The sequence below is a fragment of the Podarcis filfolensis genome, assembly GCF_964270895.1.
Source record: "Podarcis filfolensis genome assembly, chromosome: 15".
Classification (NCBI taxonomy): Eukaryota; Metazoa; Chordata; class Lepidosauria; order Squamata; family Lacertidae; genus Podarcis; species Podarcis filfolensis.
The window spans coordinates 9,315,205-9,331,805 of NC_139618.1; positions in this window are offsets into that span (position 1 = coordinate 9,315,205).

The window sequence follows — 16,601 nt, forward strand, 5'->3', positions numbered from 1 at the left end:
AACCACTGCAGATATGTCCAGTTTCTTTGCAACAGTAGCCCACTCTCTGAGTTGTATAGTGCAGATGAGACCCAAGTTATACTCAGAGCGGACCCACTGAAATTGACAAGCCTAAATTAGTCGTGCCTATTAATTTAAATGGGTCTACTGTGAGTAGGGCTAACATTGGCTGAAACACATAATGAGAACAAAGTCAAAATAAGCACTTGGTTCCAAGGCCTGCGCTGAGTTCTGGCTGAACCCCATATATCATTTCATAAACACAATGAGATCGCCTCAGTTGGCTGTCACTGTTGAAGGAAATGCACCCAGGACATGATCAGAGGTACTGGGAATGCTGAATGCATGCGTATGTACAGCATACACATATCACTTGAACAGGTTCTCTTCAAGGAAGCAAGAAGCACCCATCTGGGAAGAGAAGGGGCCAATGTAACTGGGTCGTTAACAGAGATGTGCAAATACTGCACACCCATGACTCACAGTTGACAGGGCAGGAATATTTCATATTCAAGTTTTGCAGGAGAGTCCACAGGATGCCAGGGATTAGAATCACAGAACTGTAAAGTTGGAAGGAACCATGAAGGCCATCTAGTTCAACCCCCTGCAATGCAGGAACCTTTTGCCCAACGTAGGTCTTGAACCCATGACCTTGAGATTAAAAGTCTCGTGCTCTACCAAGTGAGTTACCATGTTTGGTGTGCCTGCGGTCTGACCCAGGAGGTCATTTCCTAAATTTTAAATATACTTGAGGACTTTTTTTAAAAAAGTGAGAACCAGCCCCCCCAAAATTCCCATTTCAAATCTCACGACTGGATCACTCCGCTAAGTTACCACAAGCACCCATATTTTTAAAAATGACACAAAATGGGGGTGGATTAGGAAATGCCTGGTCCTGTGGCTGGATTCCTAATGAATGCAGTGGTGATCAATCAATCAATGCTTCCAGAACGCTTGGCTCTTGGCTTGCTGCATCTGTGAACGCAAATTGAATGGACAATAACGAACCCTCCCTAATTAGTCTCCACAGCTGCAAGTGTTACGGCCTCGTATAGGACATACCTTGTTAAATTTCATGGTATGTATAATAGAGTGTTGTAGTTAAAATGATTAAGATTGGCCGTGTGTATTGCTTAGTAAAACAAAATTAGCCAGACTCGGCAGCAATAAATGCGCTGCTTTCGGCAGATGGCCTTGGGATTAACTAATACCGAGATCCCTTTAGCGCTAAGACAGTTAAAGTACAAATTGCAACAGAGAGAGCATGATGGGCTGGCATGTTCTGCATTAACATTTTGGCCCAGGATCAGCGGTTGGTTGGAGCACTGTCATTTTGATATCGAAAGGTGAGCCAGAGTTCAAGCAGATTCAGGGATGTAGCTGTTTAAATAGTCATGTCCCCATGTTAGCTTTGTAGTCTTAAATTATATTATCTGCTGTTTCGGAGTCATAGCATCAAAGAGTTGGGATGGCTCTTGGAAGTCAACTCCCGACCCCCAAGCAATACCTGCCATGTAGGATGCAACTGCAGCATCTCTGATCGGTTGGCTCTCCAACCGTTGACTTCAATGTCTCTGGTAGGGATGAGCAAATCTAGCCATTTCACTTCTCCCCGTTTCTCATTTCCCCAGTCTTAAATCCAGTTCTCCATGCTCCCACAGAAATTTTCGATTTCTTTCTTCCCTTCATAAAAATATTGCCAGTGTTTCAGAGTTATTCCCCCCCCCCCCAATATCCACATTTCTGAATGCAGTTTTGCAAGTAATGATCGGTGGAGCCAATTAATTCCAGGTTCCTCCCAGTGGCATAGCGTGGGTTGCCAGGGGCCGAGGTGCAAAGTGGTGAAAGTTCCTAAATTATTGGTATAGGAATTCAAGAGTGGCTTATTAGAGCCATGCGGTTTGAGCTGAGACCTCATCACACTTTGAACTTCTCATGAGCTGGGCTGTTGAGTAGTCTTTCACCCAGGAATTTTTCCTTAACATCAGGTAGACTGGAGGGGAACAATAGGCTTGATTACCTATTGATTACCCCAAGGTCTCAAGAGTATTGTTATAAGCCACCCCAATATTTGCCTAGTGGTGCACGAGTTTCATGGGGGTCTAAACCCTCCACCAGGATCTGTGTTCCTTTGGGGAGATTTGGCACAATGGAGGCTAGTGTCTTTATGATACATGGTTTATTTTACACACATATACAACCGTTAGCCTTCAATGGAGGGGTGCAGAGAGGCAGTACCCCAAAACACACCAGTTTATCCTTGCAGCAGCATGAACAGCATCCTTTTTGCTCTGCAGTCTCTCTTGGTCTCCAGGGCTCCTCCAAGCATGGTTCCTTCTCTGCTTCCTAGTACCATCTCTCCCAATTCTGCTGTTCCTAAAAACTAAGCCCCCTCATTCATTTGCATTCTAATACCCAGTTCTTTCGATGCCTTGAAGTATTAATGGTTAATCCCACAAAGGCTTCATCTAACAAAGGAGTTTGCCTGACTTCTCCAACACTTGTTGACATTATTAAAGGTGGCGCTGTGGGTTAAACCACAGAGCCTAGGACTTGCCAATCAGAAGGTCGGTGGTTCGAATCCCCGCGACGTGGTGAGCTCCCGTTGCTCAGTCCCTGCTCCTGCCCACCTAGCAGTTTGAAAGCACGTCAAAGTGCAAGTAGATAAATAGGTACCACTCTGGAGGGAAGGTAAACAGCATTTCTGTGTGCTGCTCTGGTTCGCCAGAAGCGGCTTAGTCATGCTGGCCACGTGACCCGGAAGCTGTACGCCAGCTCCCTCAGTGAATAAGGTGAGATGAGCGCCGCAACCCCAGAGTCGGCCACGACTGGGTCCCTTTACCTTACAGGTCAGGGGTCCCTTTACCTTTACCTTATACTTAAGACATTTACCTAGCTGAATTAACTCTTCACATGCTAATTGCTGATGCTCAGAAGTAGGTTCATACACATATTCCAACACTCATGAATTGTGACCACATTTGCAAGGTCTGACACACAGTCTTAATACACGAGTGCTAATTAAACACCTTGAACCTCTTCTAATATAGTGAAGAGGCTAAGCTGATGTTAATGGGCAGGGAGTTCCAACGTTCCCATCTCACCCCCAAAGATGTTGCCTTCTACCCATGGTCTTATACTCTTCCCCTCTGCCCCCCCCCAGTTATCTGAAAATGGGTTCCTCATACCTTCTCCTTTCATTCTCTTTGCTATCTTGTCCACAGGCTGTCTGATAATGGTCAGGTGGGCCAATCTGTCAATTTCAGTTTCCACCCCATTAACGTACACATCTGCATGCACATTATTTTGTTGCAGAACTGCATTGCAACATCTGGAGAAGTGCAAATTTTGAAGGCTTAACTGTATTGTGCTTCACTTATTGTTTTGGAAGGTGTGGATTAGGTCACATTGAACGTTTACATAAGGAAGCGGACTGAATCCTGTTTCTCTGCTGTTCCTGGCCTGCAACTCTGTTTAAAAAACCCCCAAAAGTCTTCCTCTTCTTAGGGAAGGGCAATCCTGATTCAGTCCTATTTCAAGAGGTAATCCACCAACGCCTCAAGAAGCAAGCAGCATTCAGATTCCCACCCCTGCCATACTAGAAAAATAAAACCTGACTCCCACTCCCCCTTGCAGACGTTCTGTCCTGGTAATTTCAGATGTATTTCTGTTTCTTTGTTTTATCCGCATGAACAGCCTAAATGGGTTTATAATTTGCTCGTGCTTCCGTTTTTATGATATCTGCCTTCCATCTGTTATTTTTATGGTTTATGCAGCCGTTCTCCTCTCGCTTACGCCAGCGGCGCCAATGTAAAACTGATGCTGCCTCCATCAAACTTATCGCCCCCTCTCCAAAAATATATTCTGTGCACAGTGGCATAAGTGCAGCCTGGAGAGGGATTCATGGATCTTTCTTTAATAACACAAAATCCGCTTCTCCATTGCTCAATGCACGGCTACATAATTATTGCAAATTAGGTAGATGTTATCAGATGGAGATGGAAGTTCCAGGCAAGTTAGCCTCTACTCGACATACCATATGCTTGCTTCAGAATAAAAATTGCCATCTCTCGGATTGTAATGGGATGCTGGATGGGCTGGAGATGGTGGGGGAGCTGGTCTTCCAATAAAACTTTAAAGGGTGGGTTTAAAATGTTCAGGGTTTGTTTGGCAAGTACATATGAGCTGAAAAGGTTTACTTGAGACACTCTTACTGTTATGTATTCAGTGGTCTGTGTTTGCCTGAGCTTGAGTCTGGACTAAGGATTCTGAGCCCCTGTGTTCTGATTCGATACATGATATCCAATCACAGAACAGTTCAGGATTTGGGCCTCTGCCATTGGCCCTTAAGCTATGAGTTATGATTCACAGCTTGGAAGTTTAGATGGCCAATCACGTTGGGAGTGGGAGTGGCCCAGGCCTTCAGAAATGTATATAAGCAGTTGCTTTGCCCCTGTTGTCCAGTTCTGTTAGTTCAATAAAGGTTCTTGCTGTTATCACTGTGTCTTGCCTCGTGGGAAGCCACCAACACTTCACTTACATTTCATACTCTCTTCTTCTTCTTCTTCTTCTTCTTCTTCTTCTTCTTCCTCTTCCTCTTCCTCTTCCTCTTCCTCTTCCTCTTCCTCTATTATTTGTACCCTGCTCATCTGACTGGGGACTCATCTACACTTGTCAACTTACAATGTTATGATGTTATAAATGCATTAACACAATGTGATACCAGATGGTGCTGTAGAGCTGAAATCCAAAGTCAATGAGAATTTCCATTGTGAGCTTTTATAGCATTTTTTTATAGTGTTTCATAGTGGGTTTTTTTTAAATCTTTAAATAGCTGTATAGATCCAGCCCAGGTTGCCCCAGCCACTCTGGGTGGCTTCCAACGCATATAAAAACATAATAAAATGTTACACATTTAAAGGCTTCCTTATACAGAGCTGCCTTCAGAGGTCTCTTAAAGGCTGTATAGTTACTCATCTCCGAGACATCTGATAGGAGGGTGTTCCACAGGGCAGGTGCCACTACCAAGAAGGCCCTCTGCCTGGTTCCCTGTAACTTTACTTCTCGCAATGAGGGAACCGCCAGAAGGCCCTCGGCACCTCTCAATGTCCGGGCTGGACGATGGGGTTGGAGATGCTCCTTCAGGTATACAGGACCAAGGCCATTTAGGACTTTAAAAGTCAGCACCAACACTTTGAATTGTGCTCAGAAACGTATTGGGAGCCAATGTAGGTCTTTCTGGACAGGTGTTTTATGATCTCGGCCTTGAGTTTTGGGGTACCTCCAATGTACTATGGCAAATGCACTAAGGTAAAGCTGTGTGCATCTGCTCATATATATGTAACAACAAAGAGGGCTTCCTCTGCCTATCCTAGCATCCAAGAGGGAGTGTAGGGAAGGAGGTGATTTTTCAGGCATGTGGGGCCTGAGTTGTTTGGGCCTTTAAATGCTAATGTGAGCTCCTTGAATTGGGCCTTGAAAGGAACTAGCAACCAGTGCAGCTGTTTTGAAATTGATTACATGAGATCTGAAGGGAACCCCAACCAGTAATGTGGCTGTTGCATTTGGGACCAACTCAAGTTTCCGAGTCGCCTTCAAGGGTAGCCCCATACAGAGCGCAATTACTATAAATCATTTGGTTGTTTTCTTTCACTTCAGTCCATGAATTTAAACATAAACACAAACTGCTATGCAGGAACCTTCTAAGGACTGGAAGGGATTAAACGGCTGATGTCTCTACGGGACCAATAAATATGTGCAGCATTAATTTTTTTAAAACACACACACACATACACAAACAGTAAAAGCACATGGTGCTAAAACATCAGTATTTAATTAACATCCTTTTGCTGCATTGCTACAAATTTGGCAGTCACGAAGAGCTGGGTGAAATATGAGAAGGCAAAAATCCTGGACACTTTCCTGACCTGACATGCACTCAAATGTTCCAGGTCTTCCTGTTTAGGAAGGATGGTTCCTGCTGCCTAAAGGTAAAGGTAAAGGGACCCCTGACCATTAGGTCCAGTCGTGGCCGACTCTGGGGTTGCGGCGCTCATCTCGCTTTATTGGCCAAGGGAGCTGGTGTACAGCTTCCGGGTCATGTGGCCAGCATGACTTAGTGAACCAGAGCAGTGCACGGAAACACCGTTTACCTTCCCACCGGAGCGGTACCTATTTATCTACTTGCACTTTGATGTGCTTTTGAACTGCTAGGTAAATCACTGCAATTTATTTCACCCATTTGGGGGACACCTTCTTAAAATGGCATTTGCATGATCAGGGTTGAAACCAGGGTTGAGTACCTTGGCTGGCCACCCTAGTAGACTCCTCTGTGCTACCCATCACCACACAAGTAGAAGACTCCAGGCAGCACTGGCTCAAGATGTTTTGCTGGTGTAGGCAAAACATCCTGACACCCTAGTGCCTGATGCTGCCCCCTCTACAGCTCTGGATTCCCCCCTCCTTGTCTCCACCATTGTGCCTGCATGGCTGCCAACCCCATCACCACAACTGCACCACAAGTGCAGTAGCAGCATTTGTGATGCAGGCAAAGCCCCAGTGGAACTGGAACCAAAATAATGGTAGGGGCAGGGTGGGGGTCAGCTCCGCTGCCTGAAGCAAAAGCAGGCCCTCCAAGCGTCCCTATTTTCCAGGGATGGCCCCGGATTTACAGAAGCCATCCCAGTTTCTGATTTGATCCCAGAATGTCCCGCTTTTCTTTAAGATGTCCCTATTTTCATCATTGTTGTTATTGTTGTTGTTTAGTCGTGTCCGACTCTTCATGACCCCCTGGACCAGAGCACGCCAGGCACTTCTGTCTTCCATTGCCTCCCGCAGCTTGGTCAGACTCATTCTGGTAGCTTCAAGAACACTGTCCAACCATCTCCTCCTCTGTCGTCCCCTTCTTCTTGTGCCCTCCATCTTTCCCAACATCAGGGTCTTTTCCAGGGAGTCTTCTCTTCTCATGAGGTGGCCAAAGTATTGGAGCCTCAGCTTCAGGATCTGTCCTTCCAGTGAGCACTCAGGGCCGATTTCCTTCAGAATGGATAGGTTTGATCTTCTTGCAGTCTATGGGACTCTCAAAAATCTCCTCCATAATTCAAAAGCATTTTCATCATAGAAATGTTTAATCATACAGTCGTAGAGTTGGAAGGGAACCTGTGGATCATTTAGTTCAACCCACTGCAACCCCCTGTTTAGGGAAGCTTTTAATGTTTAATAGACAATTGAATTTTAATATTCTATTGAAAGCCGCCCAGAGTGGCTGGGGAAACCCAGCCAGATGGGTGGGGTATAAATAATAAATTATTATTATTATTATTATTATTATTATTATTATTATTATTACACAGGAATATGCAGCTGTCCCATGCGGGGATCGAACCTGCAACCTTGGTGTTATCAGCACCACATCAACCAACTGAGCTATCCAGGCGTGGGTTAAAATGTTAGAGGGTATGGAGTTATGTGACCCCCGAGGGCAAGAGTCACACAGAAGATAGAAGCCATGGACAAGCATCAACAGGAAGGAAGGAGGGGGAGAAAGCATCTCTTCCCTGGCACTCTTCCTCTCTGAAATAAGTACTCAGGTTGATTTGGTTAAACACACATGCACTCACACACCAAGAACTCTTTGTATTGTGACATTTGGCCAAAGCCAAAGCGATCATTGTCCACCTTACTTGCTTTTCAATGTGCTTTTCTCCTGGTGTACCTCAGCACAATACCTTCTTTCTTAATATCGAGGGTTGCAATGCTTAAGATATGCAAATAGGTCTCTCTCTCCCCTTCTCCCCCAGTTAATGAGCCTACTCTGCAGCAATTGAATGCAATTCAAGTATTCAAAGTGACCTTATCACGACAAGGGAGACGATTCCCCATTTCGCTTTGAAAGGCAAACCGTGAAAAGTCATTTGTGTTTTGCTGAATCTGGATTATTATTATTATTATTTTTCCTTATTATTATGTGTGTCTATAGACGGGCGAAGACCGGGGATTATGGGGATTATGTTTTATCGGAAACCCATAGATTCCTGAAATTTTTCAAAAGCGTTTTATATTTCAATAGAAAGGGGAAGAGGGAAGAGAGAGCATTCATTCTACTCTCCCGTGCATGTGATTAAATAACACAGTTCACACAATGCCCCGCTTCCCCCCCTCCTCATTCTTAGCATTGTCTCATTAGACTGGCTTTTTTTATTTTATTTTACAGCTTTCCCTATCCATCATGATTTGTGTCAGCTGAGCGGTTATGTAGATGGACAGCTTATTATCAGCTCTAAGCAAAGGAACAGAATGCAGGCCTGGCTGCAGAGCTGTGTGTGTAGGAAAGGCAATTAAAGTCAGCTCCAGAATATAAATGAGCCTTGGCCTTTTGATGGTGTACGTACAAATTAACCCCTGTTGTCGCAATATTCCATGCCACTGGAGGACAGAGAGAGAGAGAGACCCAAGCCTTAATTGTCTCCTGAATTAAGGACGGCCAGTTTCTATTGCTGTTTGGATCTACAGTATCCATTTCAGCTTCTCATTTTTGCCATCTTAAATTCCACTCTACATTTCCACACCAGTCTGCAATTTTCTTCATCTAAGATTCCTCTTGAAAAAAAATCAGCAGTTTAGGATGAGGTTCCTATAGACATTTTCTAATGCATTTTTGCTTAATAAACATGTATTTTGCAAGCAATTTCTCTTAATAGATATGCATTTCGTTGTATGTTCACTAACAGATGTTCACTGCTTTTAGGTTTTTTCCACTGTAATTGATCTGGAAAGTTTTAACTGTTTTAAAATGGTTTTTTGTTTGCTTCAAGCTGTGAATCTGTTTGCCGCCCTGGGTTCTTTTGAGAGAAAGGGCAGGATATAAACTCCGATAATAATAATAATTGGGCAATAATATGGTGGACGCAGTGGCGTAGCGTGGGTTGTCAGCACCCGGGGCAAGGCAAGTAATTTGCACCCCCTAACCCGTGGATTTGCGCCCCCTAACCCTAACCCCCAGATGTTGCGCCCGGTGCGGCCGGCCCCCTTGCACCCCCCACGCTACGCCACTGGGTGGACGTTCACCATAGCTCAGTCAGTAGAGGATGAGGCTCTTAATCTCAAGGTCGTGGGTTCAAGCCCCATGTTGGGCAAAAGATTCTTATATTTCAGGGGGTTGGACTAGATGACCCTCGTGGTCCCTTCCAACTCTACAATTTTATCTCTAGCTATGCCAGTAATTAAACAACAGCATATATCCATATCTGTATCTCTATCTATATCTATATCTGAATCTGTATCTGAATCTTTAATTATCTTTCGGGGAAAGAATATAGCTCAGTGGTAGAGCATTTTCCTTGCACTTAGAAGCATTTCCCTGCATTGAGACCCCCAGTTTCAACTGATTGGCTGCTGCCAATCAGTTTCGACAACATGCGTCTTGATGGATCAGTATTCTGACTCAGTATAAGGCAACTTCCTGTGATTCTAGAACTAGGGAGCAGGGGAGGTGAACAGTCTCTTAATTTAATGGGGAAAGATTTGGGATGTAGCTTGGTGGTTGAACATCTGCTTTGCATGCAGAAGGTCCCAGCTTCAACCTTTGGCACCTCCAGGCACGGCTGAGAGAGACCCCCCAGTTTGAAACCCTGGAGAGCTGCTGCCTGTCAGTGTAAACCAGCATTTTCCGACCTTGGTTTTGCAGATGTTGCTGGACTACAACTCCCATCATTGCTAGCCAGGATGGCCAGTAGCCAGGGTTGATGGGAGTTGTAGTTCAAGAACATCTGGGGTTCCAAGGTCGAGAAAGGATCATGTAGACAGTACTGAGCTAGTTGGACCAATAATCTGATTCAGCAGAAGGCAGTTTCCTATACAGTGGTACCTCAGGTTACATACGCTTCAGGTTACAGACTCCGCTAACCCAGAAATAGTGCTTCAGGTTAAGAAATAGTGCTTCAGGATGAGAACAGAAATCGTGCTCCAGCAGCATGGCTGCAGCAGGAGGCCCCATTAGCTAAAGTGGTGCTTCAGGTTAAGAACAGTTTCAGGTTAAGTACGGACCTCCGGAATGAATTAAGTACTTAACCTGAGGTACCACTGTACTCTCCTATCTCCCTTCTCTTTCAACAAGCTTCATTACACGGCAAACCGACCAAGGACATCAGCATTCCAACTTCAGTGGACACAATTTAAGAAAGTGACTGAAGGTACAGACATCTGGAGAAAGCAAAGCACCTGGCCAGACCTCAGATAATTTGGCAGTACTTTAGTATAACTCCCCCTCTGCCCCCGCCCGGCATCCAAACACCTGGAAGTTCTCTATTCATGAAGCAGAAACGTTTTCCTGAGTTGGTCCTTACTGAATTTCTTTATTAGTTGCAGGTGACCAGCAGGAAAAGAAGCGTATAAGCTCTCCTACGACGTAATTTCCAGCTGAACCCATTTCAACAGCCAAGTTGCTCTCGACTGGATTCAGCGGAGCCATTTAGTTATGTTGGCTGCATTCATCTGACTTGAATGGCAGAAACCCAGATCATATTTTGTAAAAAAAAAAATCCACACTCTTGGAGAAGGATCAGCAGAAAGGAAGGCATAAGGCTGGCCTGTCCCTTCCTGCCCCAGGGCGAGAAGGAAATGCCAAAGGGGACAAGCAAAGATCTCTCCACCTCACAAGCCTGCAGAACATCCCCTTCAGTCAATCCCATGGCAACACTCAAGAAGGTTGAGCAGTACACTTCATCTCCCCTCCCTTGGACAAATGAGTGAACCTCGGCTATTTTGACTGGCTAATAGTCTTTGTAAGGTGACATGGGTAGACCTCTTTAGCACCAAATTAGGGGACAGTTCTGGCTTTCCTGGGACCTAGCTTCCTCCCATATGGCAGACACTGGTTCCTGACAAGGTGATTGGTTGCCAGCCACTCTCCTCATAGGGATTGTATTGTTGCAGACCACCCCAATCTCCAAGCAGTGAGAGACTCCAGGCTTTGTGTGCTTACCCAGGGCTTGGTTTCCTTGTAAGGAAAGTCTGTGGAAACTGTGGTGCCCTTAAGACATATAGTTTTATTTGCACAGATATGCAACTTGAGCATAAGGGGACACAGCATCAACACACCAACAGATGTTGGTTCTCTGTTAGTTCCAGCTTTGGTTCCAGCACAGAGCAATCCATCCATCCATTTACCCTGCATCTCATTTTTATAGTCAGTTTTGGCCAGGGCTGATTTGTTGCATCTGGGAGAAAGACAGAGCCCAGGTGAACAAATATCTCAACTTTTTTGTTTTGTTTAATTTACAGGCACAATCAGTAGCAATAACCTAGCTCAGACCTAGAAGTCTGTCAAGCTGAAATGCAATGCTGAAAAGCAAACCTTGATGATCTCTGGTGATTTCTTCACACCAAGAGATCTAGCTTGAAATCATTTCCTATTGTTTAGGTTAGAAGCTGCCAGGAATCGATTAAGTGAAACCAAGAAAGGCTTTTCAACCTTCCAGAATGGTTTTGGGTTTTTTTAAGAACGAAGACTTACATCAGCCAGCTGAAACAATGTAGACATTCACTAATTCTTTCCCAAATGGAAGGAACAATGGGCCTGTTCACAGGATGCATTAATTAAAGCTCTGCCTGCATCTTAATGATCCTTGGGAGCATGATAAACAAGGAGAACAGGGCCCATAACAATCTCTCTTGTCTCGACATATGCAGGGCTTGTAGGATTCCGTAAATGAAGAACAACTAAACTGAAATCAGTGTACACTGTTCAATTTGAGAAGCCTCTGAGAAATTGGCTTTCACAGGATCATCAACCTTTCTAGTCCCATGGACACATGGATTTTTGAGTGAGCTCCACTGGATCACACGCACACTCCCCCCTCCCCACAAGACAGAGAAAGTGTGCACACACCAAACCATTTGAATCCTGTGGAGTTAATCTGAGCTTCGAAAAGAACATAGAGCCAGAAGAGAGAGTGGGAAAGAGCATCCATATCATTTTTGAGGCAACCAGTACTCCAAACGCAGTTGCAAAATAGATTTGTGCAACGGCATTACGATCTGGGCAGTTTTATTTTAAATTCCTTTCCTAAGGATCCCTTAAAGAAATGTGAGTGCCTGATCACCTCATCTGTCCCCTGAGAAATCTCTATGTGGGACAAGAAGCTACAGTTAGAACTGGATATGGAACAACTGATTGGTTCAAAATTGGGAAAGGACTACAACAAGGCTGTATATTGTCTCCCTGCTTGTACGCAAAATTCATCATGCGAAAGGCTGGACTGGATGAATCCCAAACTAGAATTAAGATTGCCGGAAGAAATATCAGCAACCTCAGATATGCAGATAAAACAACTTTGATGGCAGAAAGTGAGGAGGAATTAAAGAACCTTTTATTGAAGTTGAAAGAGGAGAGTGCAAAATATGGTCTGAAGCTCAACATCCAAAAAACGAAGATCATGGCCACTGGTCCCATCACCTCCAGGCAAACAGAAGGGGAAGAAATGGAGGCAGTGAGAGATTTTACTTTCTTGGGCTCCATGATCACTGCAGATGGTGACAGCAGTCATGAAATTAAAAGACGCCTGCTTTTTGGGAGAAAAGCAGTGACAAACCTAGACAGTTGTAAAAGGTTTCCATTCTTTTCCAAAGTCACTATTGTCCTTTTCATGCAGTTTATCCGTTAACTTTGCTAACTCTGCGTAGTGCATCAGCTTTTCTTGCCATTGTTCTTTGGATGGTATTTCTCCAGTCTTCCAATTCTGTGCTATTAAAATTCTTGCTGCTGTTGTAGCATACATAAATAATGTCTGATTTTCTTTCGGCAATTCTTGTCTTAAAATACCCAACAGAAAGGCTTCTGGTTTTTTTTTTAAACAAAGGTTATTTTAAACATTTTTCCAGTTCATTGTACATCCAGCATGGGTGTCTTGGACCAAGGCAGAAACATATACAGTCTGTTGCATGCAGCATTTTGGATTTGTATGGGGGTAGCGAGCCAGAGCCATTGCAACTGGCTTGGCTGACCATGCACCTGTTGGGCTTATCTTGTACATGTGGTGATTTGTGACCACAAAAGAAATTAACCCCTTCCTCCACAACCAGCTCCTCTAATACAACGTGGTAGCTTTGTGGTGCTTACACCTTCTCTTTGGGGACTAGAGATTGATTCCAGGAAAGGAGGAATTTCATTTAGGACCATTTCTTTTAGTTGGAAACTGGTTTTGGTTTTGTGTATGGTTGATGTTCCAATTGGTGGGACTTCAGATGTTGTTCAGCTCCGAGTCCCATCTGCCCTGATCTTGCATGACCAATGGTCAGGGATGATGGGCAACATCTGTAGGGCAGAGGACCTCTTTCCTTGGTGTTTAGGAAGGAAGAAAAGATGCTTGCCCTTGTTTGCATGCTTCTTTCTCTCTTCTGCTTTTGCTGCTAGTTTGATGTCAAGCTAGATAGGTTTCTGATTGTTAGGCTCTTCCTATGAACCACTGAATGGATTTCTTAATGGGGATATAATGTTGATGTTATTGGCACTGGCTATAGCTAACTGACCGCATTGATATCTTTGATGCTCATTTAAACTTTTTGATATGGCTTTGCCGAACTGTTACTTGTTAAACAGTCAATATTCTACTGTAATGGGATTATAATTTCCATTGTATATTACAGATATCGTGCTATGATTGTATTTACTGTCCATTTTCTGAAAAGTGCTTTGAGCACAATGCATCGTTGTGGGGTGAGGGATATGCACTGCTATGGGCTTTTTTGGTCTCTTGCACAAATCCCAGATTTCTTGCTCAAAACAGGTAGCAGAAGGCTGTGGAACAGTTCAATACCAGCACTGTTCTTGAACCTGCTATGTCAACCCTTACCGTGCCCCTCTTTGTGGGTCAGGTGAGGCGCTGTTCCAGGCATCCAGGCATCCTAGCACTGTCATCATTTTTAACTTGCTCCCCTTGCACATTAGCTGGTTAAGCTTGGAAGCAAACAGATTGCAAAAGTGAGCCTTGTAGGGCTAAACCTTGAATTACAAGGTACAATATACAATTTAGCCTAAGAGCAGGAGTTAACGTATGAGCAGCAGATAACATAAAAAAAGGAAGACTTGAGACGATAATGGGTGGAATATCAGGATATGCAGCAGATCAAGGTTCCCCTAGAATGCCATGGAGAGATGAACTGGGAAGTCCTAGGAAAAGATATAGCGTATTTTTCAGTGTATAACACGCCCCCATGTATAAGACGCCCCCTATTTTGGGGGACTCCAAATTAAGAAAATGGGAGAGATTGCCCACATTATAATAAAAGACTAATCTAAACAAAAAGAAATAGTAAAAGAAATACAAGAGAAAAGAAGGGGGAAAAAGGCTAAAGGAATACAGAGTCCTCTTTCACAGATATATCCTAGCTCTTATCCCATACAGAGAAGGATGTACCCACCCATCTTTCACCTGGGAACATTTAAGTATGTTTCTGAGCACAATTAAAAGTGTTGGTGCTGACCTTTAAAGCCCTAAACGGCCTCGGTCCAGTATACCTGAAGGAGCGTCTCCACCCCCATCGTTCTGCCCGGACACTGAGGTCCAGTGCCGAGGGCCTTCTGGTGGTTCCCTCACTGTGAGAAGCCAAGTTACAGGGAACCAGGCAGAGGGCCTTCTCGGTAGTGGCACCTGCCCTGTGGAATGCCCTCCCACCAGATGTCAAAGAGAAAAATAACTACCAAACTTTTAGAAGACATCTGAAGGCAGCCCTGTTTAGTGAAGCTTTTAACGTTTAATAGGTTATTGTATTTTAGTGTTCTGTTGGAAGCCGCCCAGAGTGGCTGGGGAAACCCAGCCAGATGGGCAGGGTATAAATAAATTATTATTATTATTATTATTATTATTATTATTATTATTATTATTATTATTATTATTTGACTCTTCCCCCAGCCTCTCACCTGAGGAGATCTTCCCTTCCCTGCCTCTCACACAGGGCCTTTCATCAGCTGCCCACCATCTTCATCTTCATGCAATTCTTACCAAAATACAGTGTGAGAAAATATTAAAGAAAGTAAAGGGTGAATAATTTCCATGAGGACTAAAACAACACCACACGTCACTGCAAGAATGTGGAGAACTGAATTTAAGATTGGAAAACTGAAAAACTGAGAGAAACAAAAACGAACAAATCTGTCCATCTGTACTCCTAAGTTGAAACAGTCAGACTGCACCAGTAACTCCCAGCAGGAAAGAAAACAAATAGGAACAAACTGAGGTGTCCTTTTTCTATGGTGATCCTTGCAGCTGTGAGATCCATTATGCAAGCCTTTTCAAAAGACTCAGGAGACCTACCTACTTCAGCTGACTTTCACATGACTGACAACTATTAAGGCTGAGATGCACCTTGTTTAATTGCTGCACTGTGAAATTGTGCTTAATACTTCAGACTGGGTATGGTTTTGTTGCTGCTTTTAATTAATGTTGAATTAGCAACTCTGGAGTTACTGCAGAACTGTGTTGTGTTTTTAGATCTCATGCTGTAGATTCTGTATCAGAGCTTTCTTATGTGAGCTGTCTTGGATGAGTTGCGCTCAGGAAAGCAACCTATGAATATTTGGAATTAAATAAGTAAATGCAATGTTATAAAGCTGCTGCTACACACACACACACAGAGAGAGAGAGAGAGAGAGAGAGAGAGAGAGAGAGAGAGAGAGAGCCCCGCATAATGCAGTTTTTGGCATTTACAAATCCTTTGTGAAAAGGTCACCCTGTTCTTGGGATCTTTTATTAACACTGAAGAGTAGGCCAGAAAATGTCACATCTTTCTACCATGATATTTACACAAAAAAGTATGACTAAGCACACACAGTTTTTCAAGTGTGATGGCATTAAAGAGACCTGCGATCATCAGCTCTCTAAGGGGAGTCGATTGCCTTGCCAGCTCGTTCTTATTAACCTGCAAAAAGGAGTGGTTCCTAACTCCTCATTTTCACTTAAGAATATGAGAAGAAAGAGCAGAAGAACATTCACAGGGGCCAGCTGTGGGAATGTTAAGGATAGTAGGAAAGGATATATTGAATAAGTATTATCCTTCTTTCACTCACCATAGTAAGTGATGTAGCAGAGCAGATTCACCTCAATATAGCTGGAAGCTAGTTTGCAGATTCATTTGAATCTCTTAGCTAAGATTATTTCCTGGTGTCCCCTTTTACCCCTCCTAAAAGAATGAAGACACGAGAGTCTTTCTGAGTAAAGTAACAAAAAGTTTACTCACATTTCAGTTCACGATATGATCCCTGAAAGGCAGGCTTTACTTGATAGCTACACAATAAACTGTGAGCTCATCTCATAGGGAGACTGAACTCATGTGCTGAGAACCAGCAGACAGCAAAATTACATTAGGAGTACAGAATGGCTGCTGGAGAGCAGCATGGCAGCAAGAGGGAGAACAAGACAAGAAGAGACAAAACAAGAGAACGTCAAGACGAACTAGACTGCAAGTGAGAAAATGGCTGCGTGACTCGGCTCTTTTGTGGAGTGAGCCAGAGCCACACCCATCTCCCAGTTCACATGCAGGGGGAGGAAGCTCCAGACCAGTGGAACAGGAAGTTACACTGACTGGATGCCCCCCTGCTTGTGCCC